We start from the raw sequence: 6,333 nt of genomic DNA, 5'->3' as shown, positions 1-6,333 counted from the left end.
AAGTTTGTGAAAATACGATATTACTAATGGTATTTTTTGGATTTGTGATTTGTTTTCACTGTAGTAAATAAATGTTTTCTAGATTGTAATTTTAGAGGATATTCCCGCAACAACAAAAGATGCGAATGTTGATGTGAAGCACGAAAAATTCTTTTTAGAAACAAAGAACACATTATGAATTACAAAGAATATTACTAAAAATAAATTAATTTAAAATATTTAAAATCATATGGATGTTAGATTCATTACATTATATCTGTATCACAAGCATTATTCGCAGTATTAATCATATGAAGGAAAAATATAAGTTTTAATTATATTGATTAATTTTAAATCTTAAATGATTTTTTTTATTAGTTTGAGAAAGAATAAGAAAGTAAAAATAATTTAAAATATAATCAAAACTCTATATTTTTCTTTCACTTTCTTATTATTTATCAAAATAATAAAAAAAAATAGGTATAAAAGTGCAACATTTTTAAAATATTGAGTATATTTACCGTAAAAAAAAATTGGGTATAAAAATGCAACATTTTAAAAACATTGAGTATATTTACCGTTGAATAAAAATATTGGGTATAAAAGTACAATATTTTGAAAACATTAAGTATTTTAGTCGGAATTTACTCTGTTAAAAAATTCTTTTGAAAAATATAATGAAATTTTCTAAATAACCGTGCGAAGTGCGATTCTATTACCTAGTATATATATAAATATAGTTTTGTTACACCCAGATTTCGAGCCCTAAGAATTGTGATCTCGAAAGCTGGATTCGTTAGGAATGGGCTCGTAATGTCTGGAACACGTGTCCGCAACCTAGGCACCGGACCTACAAGCAGCGGGCAGCCTCGAAGATGGTAGCCTCGAAACCATTACAAGCTCGAAAGACAGACATCAAAACACATATGTTCTCAGATGGCCTCGGATCAGGGGCTCTGAGCCTGACATAAGTATGAGCTCGAAGTCGCATGATCTCCGGGAAATGTCATAGCTCGAAAGCCAGTAAGAGACCTGGGTGGGAACAGCACTGACAATGTAGATTGATAACTCTGAATATCCTAGTGAGTCATTTTGGAGAGACGCGGTCTACATTGATTGTTGTAAATCCCCTATAATAAAGGGATATTTATTAATCAGTTATACGCCCCCTGATCTTCAGGGGACGTTTCCTTGTATATAGGATTACAGGCTTTTAATGACATTAAATTTATTTACATACAGAATAACTTCCCGAAATATGTGGGATAGTATTCTGAAATTTCCTCTATAAATAGAGAGGTCATGCACCATGAAAAGGGACCGAATTTTTGTGATCTTGAGAGGAAACTCTGGAGAATTCATTCTTAAAGAATTTCCAGAAATCATCTTAAGTTTTAATAACAAAGACTCGTGGACTAGGCAGAGTTAACTGCTGAACCACGTAAAAAATCCCATTTATGTTATCATATTTTTCTTGGCCATAACCAATTATTGTTTTCGTGCTCTTATTTCACTGTTGACGAAAAATGGTGTCAACAGTTTGGTGCTTTCGTTGAGAGCCTTAAGCATTCAATCCCTGAACAAGTTATGGCCGCTAATGATCAGAACGTTCCTGAAGAAAATTATCCAAGACGCCCTCGGAAACAGCCGATGGTAAACCCAAATGTTGAAGAGAGAAGCGAATCCTCCGATTCTCGGGGACCACCCGCACCACCAAGGGATGAGGATATGTATTACAATCCTGAGCGGTACGTTCCCATTGTGGAACTTGAAAACCGGCAGTTGAAACAGCAGTTGGCAGAAGCCAACAAGCGGAATGAGGAGTTAGCAAGGATAGCCGCAGAGGCGCAGGCGGCTCAGCCCCCGCCTCCTCGTGAAAACCAAGCTCCTCCTCCGAGGGACGTGCATGTTCCTCCTCGAAGGCCTCGTGGACGTCCACGAAAGAATGCTGCCACAAGAAGGCCGGAACAACCTCCGGCACCAGCAGAGCCATCCGCTCCTTTGAGACCCCAAAGAAGTACCCGAGCTAGGGCCCCGGTTAATCCACCTGCGGGGGCACCTACGAGAACTGAGAATAACCGAGCCCTTGCAGAGGCTCGGACTCAAGTCCTTGGGAACGCACAAAATGCAACTAACCCATCTCGGGCATACTCCGGACCGTCCAGACCACGAAATGGGTGGCAGCCACCGTCACCCATACGGTTCCCTCCATCGCCTATAAGATATCCTTCACCTCCTCGCGGGAATGCTCAACTAGTTCGAGATCAGGACGAAAGGCGTGCGGGGAGGAGACAAGGAAACAGGGAAACTTTCCAGGAGCGGAGAGACGCCCTATCTGAAAAAAGTCAAACGTCTCGGTCTCGCACGACAGAAACGAGGCGGCACGAAAAAGACCCATCTCGAAATAATCATGCGACAAGTTTTACTAGTGATGACTCTGGAGATAACAGATCGGTTAGCATGCATGATCAAGGTCGAAAGAATACTGGGAGCCGCAGGAATCGCTTCGACCTACGGGAACACTTGAATCAAAGTCGGGGTAATGTTAACCCGATAAACCCGGACCTGAGGGATCGCTTAAATAGGCGTAAAGACCCCCTGCGGAGGTGTGAACCTGGAATTGTGATCGACGACAACCGATATCAGACAAGACCCCTCGCGGACCCAGTCCAGGAAAGAATTGATCAGTTAGAAAAAGCCTTCAGGCTTTTGAAAAATGAGCAAGGTCAGGATCGATATGAAGATTCTGATGAGGAGCTTGAACCGTTCGCTCCCCATATTTCCAACACTCCATTTCCCCAAGGATTTCGGATCCCTCACGTCCCAACGTTTGAGGGAAAGTCCGACCCGTACAGCCATTTGAGTACATTCAATACCATAATGAGAGCAAGTAACGTGGGTTACGAGCTCATATGCATGTTATTTCCAGCATCACTGACAGGACCAACCAAAAGTTGGTTCGAAAAATATAAAAGACACTCAATAACTTCTTGGGATCAGCTGTCTAAGGACTTCAAGAAGCAGTTCAGAGCCCATGATGGGGGTTAGACCTGAGGCGTCAACCCTGACTAACATTCGGCAGCAGCCAGGAGAGACATTGAAAAGTTACCTTACAAGGTTTAACTTGGAAGTTGCCCGATCTCGGAATGTGGATGACAGCGGTCACCTAATGGCTGTCCAAGCTGGAGTTATGCCAGGAAGTGCTATCTGGGACGACATGCAGAGGAAACCGGTGAGGTCCCTAACCGAGTTTAACAAACGCGCACAGAGGTTTGTCAATGTAGAGGAAGCGAGGTCGACACTTAATGTGACTTCCCAGCCTGTAACTACAACGATAAACGTGAACTCTGCCTCAACCTCGGCGAACCCACTAGCTTCAAAGCCTGCTGCGGAAAACCCTTCTAAGAGAAAAGAGAACGAAGGGAGTAACCCCGAGGCCGAAGGAGGAAAGAAAAAGAAGGGGGAGAGATATTTCTCCGTGTACAGAGTGTACACCGAGCTCAACGAGTCTCGGGAGAACATATACCTGGCTAATGAAAACCAGGTCCCCTTCAGCCGTCCAGACCCAATGAGAAATCAGAAGTCCAAGAGGGACTCCAGCAAATATTGCCGGTTTCACAGAGACACCGGGCATACTACTGATGAATGTCGACAGCTGAAAGACGAGATCGAAGGGTTGATCTCGAGAGGTTATTTCAGGCAATATGTCAAGAACCAGAGTACTAATCAAGCGACCGCGAGCCAGAGAGCAGCCGCGCCGCAGCCCACACAAAACAATAATTCCCGAGCTAGGGAAGAAGATAGGCCCCCACCGATAGATGGAGAAGACGTGATAACCATCTCGGGAGGGCCTCATCCCGCGGGCATGGGCAGAAATGCCCAAAAGAGATACGTTAACGAGCTGAAGACTGGGGACGGGTCTCCCTATGAACCTGAACCTAGAGCTTCAAAAAGTCAAAAGATTGAATCCCAACCAATAACCTTCACTGAGGAAGACGCGTCCCATGTTCAGTTTCCTCACCATGATCCGCTGGTCATCACTCTCCAGCTGGAAAATAAAAGGGTCCACCGAGTTCTCATAGACAATGGGAGCTCAGTTAACATTCTCTATAAAGCAACCCTTGAAAAGATGGGACTCTCCCTTTGCGACCTGAAAGCATGTGCGACTACGCTATACGGCTTTTCAGGAGAAGGAACCGCCTGCATGGGGTCCATCGAACTCCCCGTGACCTTGGGAGACTACCCAGTCTCAACAACCAAGATGATGGCGTTCATGGTAGTAGACCTGCCTTCGGCCTACAACATGCTGCTCGGAAGACCCGCCCTGGTTGGGCTGGGGGCAATCTCATCCGTAAGGCATCTGCCCATTAAGTTCCCGACCCCTAGCGGCGTCGGGACGCTGAAGGGAGATCAGTTAGCTAGAAGGGAATGCTACAGCATTTCCTTAAGAGGAAAGAAACAGACGAGCGCACAAGCACTCGTCATTGTTCAAAGTAAAGACGGGACGGTCTTGGAAATTGATGAATGTTGACGCGGTTCTTCGGCAACAGATAATTAAGAGAAGAAGAGAAAGAGATTAGTACTTAAAAGTAGAACCGTCGCAGATATGAAATCTTTGTGGAAAAACTAGGTGACTCCAGACACGTTTTTAAGTGGTTCGAAGGTTAAAATCCTTCTACTCCACTAGTCAATATTATTGATCTTTTCTGGGTAATTGGTTTACAAAGTATATAGTTCTTACAAGACTATTTTTCCAACCCCTATCAACTCCCAGGGTATCCATATTTATAGGAGAAGGCACCTGGAAGTTGGTAGGGAGGTCATCTCGTGACCTTACCATTTGTCATATCAATTCTGTGATATTCATGATTAATTCCTAAACCTGACACACAAGTGTGGTCTAATCAGTATGGAAGGAGATAATGGGCCGCACGGCCCAACTCATCCGTGGGTGTCTGAATACGCACGTTCCTGCTGCGTGTCCGAGAAGTCAGGGGGATATCGGACACGTGATGGCAGGATTATGCACGTTTATCTTGCGTGTTGACTTCCCATAGGGTCAGAGCTTCCTGAGAAGCTCGTCACTGGAGCAATCCATAACCTGAGCTTATCCGACCGTGGTCGCCGGATGTTATTCCCAGCTCCTGGTGCAACAAGTGCGAGCTGGAAAGGGCCCGTCCTGGAAATAGAGCCTCTGGCCTGCGGGAACCTCGGACTAAATTATGTTTAGTCCGAGGCTCGTCCTGCTAAACAGCCCGTGGGAAAACCAGGGCGTACATCTGCCCCCCAAGCTCCTGCTCGTGGTTCATGACGTCAGATATGGGAGACCACAGTAGGGGCTTTAAAACTTCTCCCACAACCCTTCGTATTCCATGCTTTTCGCAGGCGTCTGATATGTGGAACGCCGTGGGTGGCGACGGTACATTCTACGAGAACCGCATTAAATGGCCTAGCCTACTGTCCAGCCGTCGTTTCACATTTTGAGTGGAGGGTCTCCCAAGGGCCTTTTACACGTGATCCTTCCCGTGTATAAAAAGGGGTGGTCATCCTACGCACGGGCCACCTTACCATTCAAAACTTCTCAAATTTCCTTCTTTTCTCTGACCTTCCGAAGAACAAAACCCTCATTTCCATTGCTCTCATCTTCTTCGTTCACGAAGCTTAGGCGTCCGAGTTCCTTCAAAACTTTGGAGACCACTGTGCCAACGAAGCTCCTACCAACGCAGCGACCTCGCTCACCATCTAACCATATACTATAAGTCTTCTGCCCCTGTTTATTTTTGAGAGCATGCCACTGTAGCTTAGGTAAAAAAATTTACTGTGGCCACATGCAGAGGTTTTCTGGGTCGCGCGGATATGGAGGGTGACAGCCCTTCTTAGATTAGGGCCCACTTGCCATGAGACCTCGTCTTAGAATATGGTTTCCATGGTTCTTTCTTAAGAACAATCTCTGGGTAGGATCCTTAGGAATTTTGGGTGCAAAAACCGGGTAGCTTAGGGAATACGCCTCAAAAGCGGTTTTGCCATGCCTTGCCTGTTGAAACTTTCCCCCCATGGAAATTTTTTACTCTGAGTCCTCTGACACATGAATTCCGAGTAATCTGGGATCTGTTGAGGGCATAGGCGCGTGTTCCTTGGAACGTGTGGCATCACTCTCCACGGGCTGGGCTTACCCCAGCTCGTGTACTTAATACTTGCTTCACTCTCCTGCTTGGGTCGCCTTTTCTAAAGTGTTTTCTTTTGTTCGATAGGCGACCAGATGGCTCCAAAGAGAAATCTGCCACAGAAGAATGTGGGAAGTTCGGCCTCCCAGCAGGATAAAGGAAAGGCAGTGGTGACCAGCTCGCCAATTCC

Source organism: Humulus lupulus, chromosome 6 (assembly GCF_963169125.1).
Source record: "Humulus lupulus chromosome 6, drHumLupu1.1, whole genome shotgun sequence".
Taxonomy (NCBI): domain Eukaryota; kingdom Viridiplantae; phylum Streptophyta; class Magnoliopsida; order Rosales; family Cannabaceae; genus Humulus; species Humulus lupulus.
Note: the sequence above shows the minus strand (reverse complement) of the source record.